This window comes from Cibotium barometz, chromosome 19 (assembly GCF_041138505.1).
Source record: "Cibotium barometz isolate CiBa-2024 chromosome 19, ASM4113850v1, whole genome shotgun sequence".
Taxonomy (NCBI): Eukaryota; Viridiplantae; Streptophyta; class Polypodiopsida; order Cyatheales; family Cibotiaceae; genus Cibotium; species Cibotium barometz.
In genome coordinates, this window is record NC_141064.1 from 32001235 (window position 1) to 32014992 (window position 13758).

A 13758-nucleotide genomic window follows, 5' to 3' on the forward strand; every position below is an offset into this window, starting at 1 on the left:
TTCAAAGGAAGACTGCATTTCCAAAGAGAATGAAGCCGCTATTTCCACCAAGCCTGACTTTTATGAAGATGCCAAATCTAATTCGCATGTTCTTGAACCCAAGAGGCAGGCAACAAGAGATGATATATCGAATGAACCGAAAGTTTAGCCATTGATAAAGGGCCTCGTGCAGGTTGTTCTCGTCTAAGGCTCCAATCAACCAAACGATCAGAACGATCCAAATCTGCAATTGGTTCAAAAGGAGCAAGAAGCTCTCGAATAAGCTGCCAGATTGATCTATAATGCATCCCCAGAACAAATTTTCTGGCGGCAACCACAAAAGAAAGCACATGGCCACCAGCATCCAAAACATCATCAATAAGATAAACTCCTTTCTTTGAAAGGAAATATGCCTTCCTAGGCTCACGTAGAGCCAAGGGTACATCAAAAGCCTTTGACCAATGAATACTCTCAAGGCGAAGCGAAGAAGATTGCGCATTAAGTTTGGGATTTCAAAAAAGATATTGCATAACCTGTTTCCAGGCAAAAATTAACTTAGTTGAAAGAGGGCAGCCGACAATTTTTCCATCGAAATGGCTGAAAATTGCATCCCAACACGTAACAGTCCACTTTCCAAAAGCAGGTGAAGACATAGACATACACATATGACCCAACATAATAGCCCATGGCTGGCGCTGTTGTACAAATTCCAACAGCAAAGTGGATTTACGAGCAAGCACATGAAAATGAATATTCAATATGTTCAAGCCACCATGTATCTTTGGAGAACACATCTTTGGCATTGACAAAAGACGAAGACCCTTTTTACGATGTTGAGTTTTCCACACAATTGCCATTGCCAGAGACAAAAACCGATCTATATCAGCTTTCCTCCACATAATCAATGGAAGAAAGAACTGTATGTAAGCCATTACAATAGCCTGCACTATCCTGAGACGTACATGAAGAGGCCAAGTGGAAAGCTGCCAATAATCAATTTTGCGATTCAATTTTAGCATAACCCATTGAATCATTTGTGAAGATGACAGCTGCCAACCCAAAGGGTAACCCAAATGACGAACGATATGTGCACCAGGAGGTATTCCACCGGGCCACAATACATGATGCCATTGCTGTACATTAAGCGCAAGCAAGGTAGACTTACGGAAATTCACTTTCAAACTAACAGCCAGACCAAAAAGTTCCAAAGCCTCCATTAATCTCTGAAGATCTTGTTGCGTATTCTTGGGCATAAAAAAAGAATCATCAGTATAAGCCTGAGCCAGGAAAGTATGCCCAGTGTCAGGCGTTTTTCTGAGTGGTCTTTTTGGCTTGTGTACATACGTGTGCATGGTGTGAATGAAAACTTGGCCGTGGAATGCCTTGCCAGGTGTATAGGGTGGACAGTTTTGGTTTTGAGCCTGTTACAGGCCTGCCCGGAGTAAGGTTAGATGGAGGTGGTTTCTGCTGTTCGGCCGTCTGAGTGTGCATGCGTCCAAAATAAAGTGGCATTGGAAGCAGTATGAAAGTGTATGGAGTGGGCACTGGAGAGTTGCATTTAAAGAAGGTGTGTGGAAAGCATGGGCATTTAGAGGTAATGGGCCAAGTTTGCTTGGACATAGTGTGAAAATCAAAAGGAGGTGGCCATCTCTTAGGCATTAGAAGAAATAAAAGAAAATGAATAACAATATAAAAACGTGGCCATAAGTGCAAAGGCCACGTGGGGATTTTTGTGGCTGCCAGCGTAGAAATTTCAGAAGGATGGCGCAGCTGCACGACGGTGAAAAGGGCGGGGAGCGCAGAGAAGTGGAGGCGACTGGTTAAAGGGAGACCGCCGTGTGAAGAGCTGGAGGCTCTGGTGTGTGTGCAGCCGGGAGCGTGTGCAGTGGAGGGGTTCTCTTGGGCGTGCGCAGCTGTTTGCAGGTGCAGAGGGGATGGTGAGCTGCAGCTAGGAGACAGGGCCGTCCTGAAGAGAAAGGGGGCCTCCCTTGTGAAGAGCCGGTGGTGAAACCCGACAAGTGCTGGCGTCAAAGGTTGACGGGCAGACAGCGTGTGTAAAGCAAGGTTGGCATGGAGGCCTTGGTCGAGGAGCTAGCAGGCGCAACGTAGAAGAGAGAAGTGTGGGCTGAGGTGTGGGAGCCAGTGGGACAGGCCGCCTATGGGCGAGGTCTGGCGCAGCTGCAAGATAAAGCAAAGGGAGGCTCTCTGGCGCAGCTGTAAGGGAGAGTCAAGCGAAAGTGCAGAGGCAGAGTGTGGCCGCCATCGTCTAGACTGGGAGGGGTTTGCTGGAACGCTGCAGAGAAGCAAAAAAAAAAAAAGCCGACGAGAAGAGGTGAAGAGTGCAGAGGCTGGCGAAGATAAGGTAGTAGTCGCCTTGTTTCAAAAAGGACAGTGGGTTGGTGATTCCAGGAGGACCGCCTTGTGCGAGTGAAGAGTGAGCGGGTCACCGAATAGAAGGCTGTGGACCAGTTGTGAGGAGGCCCTTGCTGTGGGGAATTTGCAGAGACAGGCAGGGAGAGGCTTCTTCAGAAGACGGTGCAGAGGCTACTATCAGGCACAGGTGAGGTGCTTTTATTAGGTGGCTGTCGTGTAAGAGAAGGCGCCGCCTGGTGGATGAAGGGTCGCTTTCCAGAGCTGCTGCAAGAAGTGGGCCGTGTGGGAGCTAGCGTGGCAGGGCTGAGGTGAGGGTCGTCCTGGTGATTCTTTTGCTGCAGTGAGTGAGTGAGTGATATAGCCGCCTCTGGACAAAAGAATCAAGAGCCGTGGGTGCAGGCAAAGAGCTGCAGAACCTGGTGAGATGCGAAGGTGGCCGACTGGAAGGTCAGATAGCAACCAAGACAGTGGCCAGTTTTTTGTGAAGGAACAAGGCTAGTGATTGGAGCAAACAAAGGGAAAGCTATACGGGCTAAGGTGACCATCGGGTATATACATATATATTGTTGGAGTGTTCTTTACCATCATGTATTTAATCTTAGAATTAGGTCCCGATATCGATGAGATTTATTTTGAGGATCCTACACCCTTTGAAATTGTGTTCTCCAATAGTTGCTCTAGTTATTGGTCTGTAGTAATCTATATAGAGGAGGGGGAATGATCAGATTGTGAATGGGTTTTGGATGAGAACGGTTCAGAGGACATTTTAGATGTCCAACTCTGTAAAGATGAAGATTTTTACTAAAATATAGGTTTTGGATTGTGTTGTCTGTCTGGTGTGGGAGAGTGGTGTAGAGTGAGAGAGTTATTTTCTTTCCAGCTAGAGAAGCTGGTGGTGCCCCCGTTGGTGTGTGTGTATTCTAAGTTTGCGAGGTGGAAGAGCTGTAGAGGCGGGGTTTTCTTTTTTTTTTTCACCTCCCATCCTTCTGGTGCCCCCACTGAGGAATTGCTCTGGCATTGTTTTACTGAGGAGTTGCTCTGGCATTGTTTGACTGAGGATAACTCTGGCGTTGTTCTTTGCCTAGAAGGGCGTGTGTTTTACTGAGGAGAGCTCAGGGATTGGTACAGGTTGTCATGATGTGGTCCTATCCGGAGTTTCATGGCAGGAAGGGTGAAGATGTGTGTGACTTTTTGGAACAGATGGAGTTGGCATGCATTAGCAACCATGTGATAGATGAAGAGCAGGTTCTGAAGCTGATAAAGATTTTCTTGAAGGGAGATGCCCGAAGCTGGCTTAAAGGTTTTGAAGCACAGGATGCTGGTGTCTTGACCTTAGACAGGTTGAAGGAAGGCCTTTTGGAGCATTTTCAGCAAGTGGAGGATCCTAGTGTACTTTGGCAGGAGTTGAGCATCTTAAAGCAGGTTCGTGGGCAATCACTGGATGATTTTGTGCAGGTATTTACATGTTTGTGGAGTAAGTGGTGTATGACATTAAAGCAGGAAGTTCCTCCAATGTTTTTGAAGAAGAGCTTGTTTATTGATGGTCTGTTACCCCATTTGAGAGTCAGGGTTGAGTTGAAGAATCCCAAGTCTTTTGATGATGCAGTTAGGGTTGCTAAGGAAAAGAAAGGCAAGGTTTTGAAGCAGATGGAGATGGGTATTTATCCGTATGAAGGTGTTGTGTCTGCTGTAAGGGATATGCAGGTAAATTTGGTTGAGGTGGATAAGAGTCCAATGCAAAGTTGGATTAAACAGGAACCTCAAAGGCCGATACAGGTGCAAAGGGGGATGTTTTATGTGCCTTCTGATTTTTTTCCAAAGTCTTTAAAGCATGTGCAGGTGGATGAGAAGCCAGTTGAAAAGCCAAGTGAGAACGTATGCTTGGGGCATGATGTGGATGTAGTCCAGGTTTCGCATGTTGATAGGTTTATTGAAAGGAAAGATATGCATGTTAGGAAGCCGAATGAAGATTTAGGATCACAGGCTGAGTCTTTTGCAGGTGAAGAGTTGTTAAGGGACTCTCCTTTGGTAATGGATGTCATGGCTACGAAAGGTAGCGATGTGGAAAGCTTGGCTGACGATCCTTCAAGTGTTGAGAGTGATAGTATGCAGGTACATGAAAGTGAAGACTTGGATGATACTTTGGAATTTGCAGATGATGAGCGGGAAGATGAGCCGGACACAAAAAGTCCTGAAGATAACTCTAGCAGGGAGGAGGATGGGGTAGAGATTGCTAGTGAGATTGTTATTGAGAATGTTGGTGATGTGGATGTTCAAAACAGGGAGGACGACCTTGCTATCATTGATTTTCTTCGGCAATTAGATAACGATCCAGTACCTGTGATAGAAAAGGTGGATGTTCTGTCATGGGATGCTTCATGTGAAGAGGAGTCTTTGGACAGCAGTGACACCTGGGGGGTTGGCAATGCCGTAGAAGGCTATCAGCTAGAAGAGCGTGAAGATGAGAGTTCGATCGATAATGATGCGAAGCTCGATGCTGTCCTAGATGGTGTACTCCAAGACCTGGTATGCTTGGGGGAATTGGAAGCTAAGCAAGTGAGTGGGTGTTCTGGGAGTTTGAAGGTTGATGAAACTGTGGAGCAATTAGCTTGCGAGCTTGGAATTCCCTGTATGGATGCAGACATGGTTGTGAGTGTATCAAAGGCTTCTATGCATGTGGCTGAGATGTTGAAGACAAAGGCCATGGTTGAAAAAGATGCTGAAAAGATTGAATTTGAGGATGATGTTGTGATGCCTGTCTTGGAGAGCACTGAGGCACCTTTGGATGCTCCGGTGGTGGAGAATGATGATATGCTTGTGTGTGAAAATGTAAAGGTTGAGACTTGGGCCTCTCAAATGTTGTTGAATTGGATGTTAGCTGTTGTGATGCCGCAAGTGTTGAGAACTAAAATGTATATTGTAGGAGAAATGCTATATCAAGGTCTGTCTCGAGAGCAAGCGCCTATGGATGAGGATGTATGGAGAGAGACAATGGACGCTTATGAAGAGATGGATGAAAATGATTTTGGAGCACATGTGGTTGACATGTGGTGTGCTTTGATGCCACTTTTTTGGAAGAATGTTATGAAGGTGGTGTTGGAAATAAGTGCTCACTAGGAGTACTTTTAGTCTTGGTCATCTCAGTGTATGCCACGTGGGACTCAAGGATTTATCCCATATGCACTCATGCTCTATCTTGTACTTCTCACCTATATATTGTAGGTGTCACATCAATGAAAGTATCAATCTTGTGTCTTGTCTACACTCATCTCAAGGTAACTCTTTGTCTTTCATTTATTCTTGTTTAATTTCTAGTTTTGCTCTTGCTTTCATATTTCCTACATGGTATCAGAGCGGGCTGCTCCTGCCCTGTGTTGCCCACCATAGCTTCAGATAGCTTCAGCCCACCATCTCCCTAGCTGCTTGGGACCAGCCTATTCACATTCTGAACAGCTGCCTGCCGGCCTGAACTGTCTGTCCACTCCTACGCCCTGCGCCGGCCTGTTTCCCAGTAGCTGTTGCGCACTCCTACGCCGGCCTGTTTTCCAAATTGCTGCTGCTGGTGCTTCATCCTCTACAGTTTGCGCATCACTCCATACCTGCAGCTACTGTCGGCCTCCCTCTCTGGATGAGCAGCACTTGTACTGCTTATTCACAAGAGCTGTATTACACCTCTGCAGCAGCCTACGTCTATCTGCTGGAGGCGGTGTTTCTTCATCTACGAGCTACGCATAATCTAAAGGCAGTTCAGTTCTGCCATCGCTTCCTCTTGAAGAATCCACAAGGTACTGTGCATTGTCTCCTTCAGTTTGCTGGTCAGTCCTTTTCTTATTCTCATATCTGCAAACTGGTAGTTCCTCATGCTTCGATGGGCTGTCACATGCTATGGCCCTGACAAGTGGTGAGAGAGCCGGCTTCTAAAAACAGTTTGGATTTCTTCTTTCATTCATTTCTGCAATCTTGTAAGGGAATAGACACTGCCCTTGCATTTTAGCAAGAGGTAAGACCTTCCCACATGGCCTCTTCTACTCATTCTCTCATGTCTATCGACAAATTCAATGGCTCCAACTTTCATACTTGGCAAATCAAAATCAAGTGCCATCTTATGAAAGAAGGTCTTTGGGACGTTGTTCACCATGCTGCTCCCGAAGATTCCGACATTGAGCAAGTTATCACTTATGCTCCCACTGCCAAGAATTACAAAGCCTATGCTATCATCCTACTCGGTCTTGGAGATGATTACATTCATCACATCTCCGACATACAGTCTGCTTCTCGAGCATGTATCACTTTGGATACCCTTTTTGGGCCCCGCTCTAAAAACTCTAAGATTGCACTTATGATCTCATTCTTTGATCTATATATGCAGGAGGGAGCTACTATAGCCTCTCATGTCAATTATTTTCGCAGTCTTATGGTTCAGCTTGCATCAGTAAAGTCCCCCATCTCCGAAGATATTGCTATTGCTGTGCTTCTCAAAAGCTTACCTGACACCTATGCTACTCTTGTCACTACCTTCAAGTATCACAATAATCCTACTCTTGAAGGTATCATCAATGCTCTCCAAGAAGAGGAAAGAACAAAACAACAAAAGGTAACTGACACTGCATTTTTAGCAAAGAAAGGAGGTTCTAAAGTAAGAAAGCCTTGCACCCATTGTGGGAAAACTAATCATCTGGAGAAGGACTGCTTCAAGGCTCATCCATGCACCATTTGTGGCCGTGATAATCACCGGGAGAAGGACTGCTACTCTAAAACCTCTACATCAGCCCCTGCATCTACCTCAGCCCATGTTGCTGCAGCATCTACATCAGCAGATCTTGCTGTTCATTCCTCACATGATGAGGAGTGGCTTTCTGATTACTTCACCTTTTCTTGTCTATCACTTTGACCACCGATGATGTAGGTCAAGGGGTTCTAGTGTCTTACTCATTATGTTTTTTTTTTTTTTGACCTCTCTCTTGTCCCTACCCAAGAGGCAGAGATTGCCCTTGAGGAGGGGATGTCTTCAAGGTCCATCTGTTTCAGCCTTCTGTCTATCTAGTCTTGTCTGTCTGTCTATCTGTCTATCAATCTGACTGTGTCTTGTTTTAGATCCATCTTGTCCCTATCCTTGTAGACCCATATGAGGATATCACTTGAGGAGGGGTGTCTCAGGATCTTTTGTCTCTCATGTCTTGTCTCTCAGTCTATCAGTCTTTATGTTTGTCTTCTAGTCTTGTCCATCTTGTCTTCTAGCTTGTCTCTCAATCTTTGTCTAGTCTCTCTGTCTTGGTCTTATCTTTTGTCATGTTATAGTCTTGTCTTTTGTCTTCCTCCTAGTGTCCACTTAAGGAGGGTGTTGGAAATAAGTGCTCACTAGGAGTACTTTTAGTCTTGGTAATCTCGGTGTATGCCACGTGGCACTCATGGATTTATCCCATATACACTCATGCTCTATCTTGTACTTCTCACCTATATATTGTAGGTGTCACATCAATGAAAGTATCAATCTTGTCTCTTGTCTACACTCATCTCAAGGTAACTCTTTGTCTTTCATTTATTCTTGTTTAATTTCTAGTTTTGCTCTTGCTTTCATATTTCCTACAGGTGGATGATAGATTGAAGCAGTTTCCTTTTGATCCTGGTGGATAGCTACTGGATTTGTCTTTTGCTGCTGAGCATGAATGCTCTAGCAGATGGGGGGGTGGGAAAGTATGTCAGGCGTCTTTCTGAGTGGTCTTTTTGGCTTCTGTACATACGTGTGCATGGTGTGAATGAAAACTTGGCCGTGGAATGCCTTGCCAGGTGTATAGGGTGGGCAGTTTTGGTTTTGAGCCTGTTACAGGCCTGCCCGGAGTAAGGTCAGATGGAGGTGGTTTCTGTTGTTCGGCCGTCTGAGTGTGCATGCGTCCAAAATAAAGTGGCATTGGAAGCAGTATGAAAGTGTATGGAGTGGGCACTGGAGAGTTGCATTTAAAGAAGGTGTGTGGAAAGCATGGGCATTTAGAGGTAATGGGCCAAGTTTGCTTGGATATAGTGTGAAAATCAAAAGGAGGTGGCCATCTCTTAGGCATTAGAAGAAATAAAAGAAAATGAATAATAATATAAAAACGTGGCCATAAGTGCAAAGGCCACGTGGGGATTTTTGTGGCTGCCAGCGTAGAAATTCCAGAAGGATGGCGCAGCTGCAAGACGGTGAAAAAGGCGGGGAGCGCAGAGAAGTGGAGGCGACTGGTTAAAGGGAGACCGCCGTGTGAAGAGCTGGAGGCTCTGGTGTGTGTGCAGCCGGGAGCGTGTGCAGTGGAGGGGTTCTCTTGGGCGTGCGCAGCTATTGCAGGTGCAGAGGGGATGGTGAGCTGCAACTAGGAGACAGGGCCGTCGTGAAGAGAAAGGGGGCCTCCCTTGTGAAGAGCCGCCGCTGGTGAAAGCCGACAAGTACTGGCGTCAAAGGTTGACGGGCAGACAGCGTGTGTAAAGCAAGGTTGGCATGGAAGCCTTGGTCGAGGAGCTAGCAGGCGCAACGTAGAAGAGAGAAGTGTGGGCTGACGTGTGGGAGCCAGTGGGACAAGCCGCCTATGGGCGAGGTCTGGCGCAGATGTAAGATAAAGCAAAGGGAGGCTCTCTGGCGCAGCTGTAAGGGAGAGTCAAGCGAAAGTGCAAAGGCAGAGTGTGGCCGCCATTGTGTAGACTGGGAGGGGTTTGCTGGAACGCAGCAGAGAAGCAAAAAAAAAAAAGCCGACGAGAAGAGGTGAAGAGTGCAGAGGCTGGCGAAGATAAGGTAGTAGTCGCCTTGTTTCAAAAAGGACAGTGGGTTGGTGATTCCAGGAGGACCGCCTTGTGCGAGTGAAGAGTGAGGGGGTCACCGAATAGAAGGCTGTGGACCAGTTGTGAGGTGGCCCTTGCTGTGGGGAATTTGCAGAGACAGGCGGGGAGAGGCTTCTTCAGAAGACGGTGCAGAGGCTACTATCAGGCACAGGTGAGGTGCTTTTATTAGGTGGCTGTCGTGTAAGAGAAGGCGCCGCCTGGTGGATGAAGGGTCGCTTTCCAGAGCTGCTGCAAGAAGTGGGCCGTGTGGGAGCTAGCGTGGCAGGGCTGAGGTGAGGGTCGTCCTGGTGATTCTACTGCTGCAGTGAGTGAGTGATATAGCCGCCTCTGGACAAAAGAATCAAGAGCCGTGGGTGCAGGCAAAGAGCTGCAGAACCTGGTGAGATGCGAAGGTGGCCGACTGGAAGGTCAGATAGCAACCAAGACAGTGGCCAGTTTTTTGTGAAGGAACAGGGCTAGTGATTGGAGCAAACAAAGGGAAAGCTATACGGGCTAAGGTGACCATCGGGTATATACATATATATTGTTGGAGTGTTCTTTACCATCATGTATTTAATCTTAGAATTAGGTCCCGATATCGATGAGATTTATTTTGAGGATCCTACACCCTTTGAAATTGTGTTCTCCAATAGTTGCTCTAGTTATTGGTCTGTAGTAATCTATATAGAGGAGGGGAAATGGTCAGATTGTGAATGGGTTTTGGATGAGGACAGTTCAGAGGACATTTTACATGTCCAACTCTGTAAAGATGAAGATTTTTACTAAAATATAGGTTTTGGATTGTGTTGTCTGTCTGGTGTGGGAGAGTGGTGTAGAGTGAGAGAGTGATTTTCTTTCGAGCTAGAGAAGCTGGTGGTGCCCCCGTTGGTGTGTGTGTATTCTAAGTTTGCGAGGTGGAAGAGCTGTAGAGGCAGGGTTTTCTTTCTTTTTTTCACCTCACATGTAGAGGCAGGGTTTTCTTTCTTTTTTTCACCTCACATGAGTGAGGTGAAAAAAAGAAAGAAAACCCTGCCTCTACAGCTCTTCCACCTCGCAAACTTAGAATACACACACACCAACGGCCACCAGCTTCTCTAGCTGGAAAGAAAATCACTCTCTCACTCTACACCACTCTCCCACACCAGACAGACAACACAATCCAAAACCTATATTTTAGTAAAAATCTTCATCTTTACAGAGTTGGACATCTAAAATGTCCTCTGAACCGTCCTCATCCAAAACCCATTCACAATCTGACCATTCCCCCTCCTCTATATAGATTACTACAGACCAATAACTAGAGCAACTATTGGAGAACACAATTTCAAAGGGTGTAGGATCCTCAAAATAAATCTCATCGATATCGGGACCTAATTCTAAGATTAAATACATAATGGTAAAGAACACTTCAACAATATATATGTATATACCCGATGGTCACCTTAGCCCGTATAGCTTTCCCTTTGTTTGCTCCAATCACTAGCCCTGTTCCTTCACAAAAAACTGGCCACTGTCTTGGTTGCTATCTGACCTTCCAGTCGGCCACCTTCGCATCTCACCAGGTTCTGCAGCTCTTTGCCTGCACCCACGGCTCTTGATTCTTTTGTCCAGAGGCGGCTATATCACTCACTCACTGCAGCAGTAGAATCACCAGGACGACCCTCACCTCAGCCCTGCCACGCTAGCTCCCACACGGCCCACTTCTTGCAGCAGCTCTGGAAAGCGACCCTTCATCCACCAGGCGGCGCCTTCTCTTACACGACAGCCACCTAATAAAAGCACCTCACCTGTGCCTGATAGTAGCCTCTGCGCCGTCTTCTGAAGAAGCCTCTCCCTGCCTGTCTCTGCAAATTCCCCACAGCAAGGGCCACCTCACAACTGGTCCACAGCCTTCTATTCGGTGACCCCCTCACTCTTCACTCGCACAAGGCGGTCCTCCTGGAATCACCAACCCACTGTCCTTTTTGAAACAAGGCGACTACTACCTTATCTTCGCCAGCCTCTGCACTCTTCACCTCTTCTCGTCGGCTTTTTTTTTTTTTTTTTGCTTCTCCGCAGGGTTCCAGCAAACCCCTCCCAGTCTACACGATGGCGGCCACACTCTGCCTCTGCACTTTCGCTTGACTCTCCCTTACAGCTGCGCCAGAGAGCCTCCCTTTGCTTTATCTTGCAGCTGCGCCAGACCTCGCCCATAGGCGGCCTGTCCCACTGGCTCCCACACGTCAGCCCACACTTCTCTCTTCTACGTTGCGCCTGCTAGCTCCTCGACCAAGGCCTCCATGCCAACCTTGCTTTACACACGCTGTTTGCCCGTCAACCTTTGACGCCAGCACTTGTCGGCTTTCACCAGCGGCTCTTCACAAGGGAGGCCCCCTTTCTCTTCACGACGGCCCTGTCTCCTAGCTGCAGCTCACCATCCCCTCTGCACCTGCAACAGCTGCGCACGCCCAAGAGAACCCCTCCACTGCACACGCTCCCGGCTGCACACACACCAGAGCCTCCAGCTCTTCACACGGCGGTCTCCCTTTAACCAGTCGCCTCCACTTCTCTGCGCTCCCCGCCCTTTTCACTGTCTTGCAGCTGCGCCATCCTTCTGGAATTTCTACGCTGGCAGCCACAAAAATCCCCACGTGGCCTTTGCACTTATGGCCACGTTTTTATATTATTATTCATTTTCTTTTATTTCTTCTAATGCCTAAGAGATGGCCACCTCCTTTTGATTTTCACACTATGTCCAAGCAAACTTGGCCCATTACCTCTAAATGCCCATGCTTTCCACACACCTTCTTTAAATGCAACTCTCCAGTGCCCACTCCATACACTTTCATACTGCTTCCAATGCCACTTTATTTTAGACGCATGCACACTCAGACGGCCGAACAGCAGAAACCACCTCCATCTGACCTTACTCCGGGCAGGCTTGTAACAGGCTCAAAACCAAAACTGTCCACCCTATACACCTGGCAAGGCATTCCACGGCCAAGTTTTCATTGACACCATGCACACGTATGTACACAAGCCAAAAAGACCACTCAGAAAAACGCCTGACATACTTTGCCACCCCCCCATCTGCTAGAGCATTCATGCTCAGCAGCAAAAGACAAATCCAGTAGCTATCCACCAGGATCAAAAGGAAACTGCTTCAATCCATCATCCACCTTCATAACATTCTTCCAAAAAAGTGGCATCAAAGCACACCACACGTCAACCACATGTGCTCCAAAATCATTTTCATCCATCTCTTCATAAGCGTCCATTGTCTCTCTCCATACATCCTCATCCATAGGCGCTTGCTCTCGAGACAGACCTTGATATAGCATTTCTCCTACAATATACATTTTAGTTCTCAACACTTGCGGCATCACAACAGCTAACATCCAATTCAACAACATTTGAGAGGCCCAAGTCTCAACCTTTACATTTTCACACACAAGCATATCATCATTCTCCACCACCGGAGCATCCAAAGGTGCCTCAATGCTCTCCAAGACAGGCATCACAACATCATCCTCCAATTCAATCTTTTCAGCATCTTTTTCAACCATGGCCTTTGTCTTCAACATCTCAGCCACATGCATAGAAGCCTTTGATACACTCACAACCATGTCTGCATCCATACAGGGAATTCCAAGCTCGCAAGCTAATTGCTCCACAGTTTCATCAACCTTCAAACTCCCAGAACACCCACTCACTTGCTTAGCTTCCAATTCCCCCAAGCATACCAGGTCTTGGAGTACACCATCTAGGACAGCATCGAGCTTCGCATCATTATCGATCGAACTCTCATCTTCACGCTCTTCTAGCTGATAGCCTTCTACGGCATTGCCAACCCCCTAGGTGTCACTGCTGTCCAAAGACTCCTCTTCACATGAAGCATCCCATGACAAAACATCCACCTTTTCTATCATAGGTACTGGATCGTTATCCAATTGCCGAAGAAAATCAATGATAGCAAGGTCGTCCTCCCTGTTTTGAACATCCACATCACCAACATTCTCAATAACAATCTCACTAGCAATCTCTACCCCATCCTCCTCCCTGCTAGAGTTATCTTCAGGACTTTTTGTGTCCGGCTCATCTTCCCGCTCATCATCTGTAAATTCCAAAGTATCATCCAAGTCTTCACTTTCATGTACCTGCATACTATCACTCTCAACACTTGAAGGATCGTCAGCCAAGCTTTCCACATCGCTACCTTTCGTAGCCATGACATCCATTACCAAAGGAGAGTCCCTTAACAACTCTTCACCTGCAAAAGACTCAGCCTGTGATCCTAAATCTTCATTCGGCTTCCCAACATGCATATCTTTCCTTTCAATAAACCTATCAACATGCGAAACCTGGACTACATCCACATCATGCCCCAAGCATACGTTCTCACTTGGCTTTTCAACTGGCTTCTCATCCACCTGCACATGCTTTAAAGACTTTGGAAAAAAATCAGAAGGCATATAAAACATCCCCCTTTGCACCTGTATCGGCCTTTGAGGTTCCTGTTTAATCCAACTTTGCATTGGACTCTTATCCACCTCAACCAAATTTACCTGCATATCCCTTACAACAGACACAACACCTTCATACGGATAAATACCCATCTCCATCTGCTTCAAAACCTTGCCT

General features: G+C 46.8%; 1 protein-coding gene across 1 annotated transcript in view; it reads right to left on the reverse strand.

The window, feature by feature from the left end:
• The window catches only part of LOC147628464 (uncharacterized), a 121433-nt gene that overhangs the window by 13265 nt on the left and 94410 nt on the right, over positions 1-13758 (reverse strand). The gene's annotated exons all lie outside the window — the stretch shown is intronic.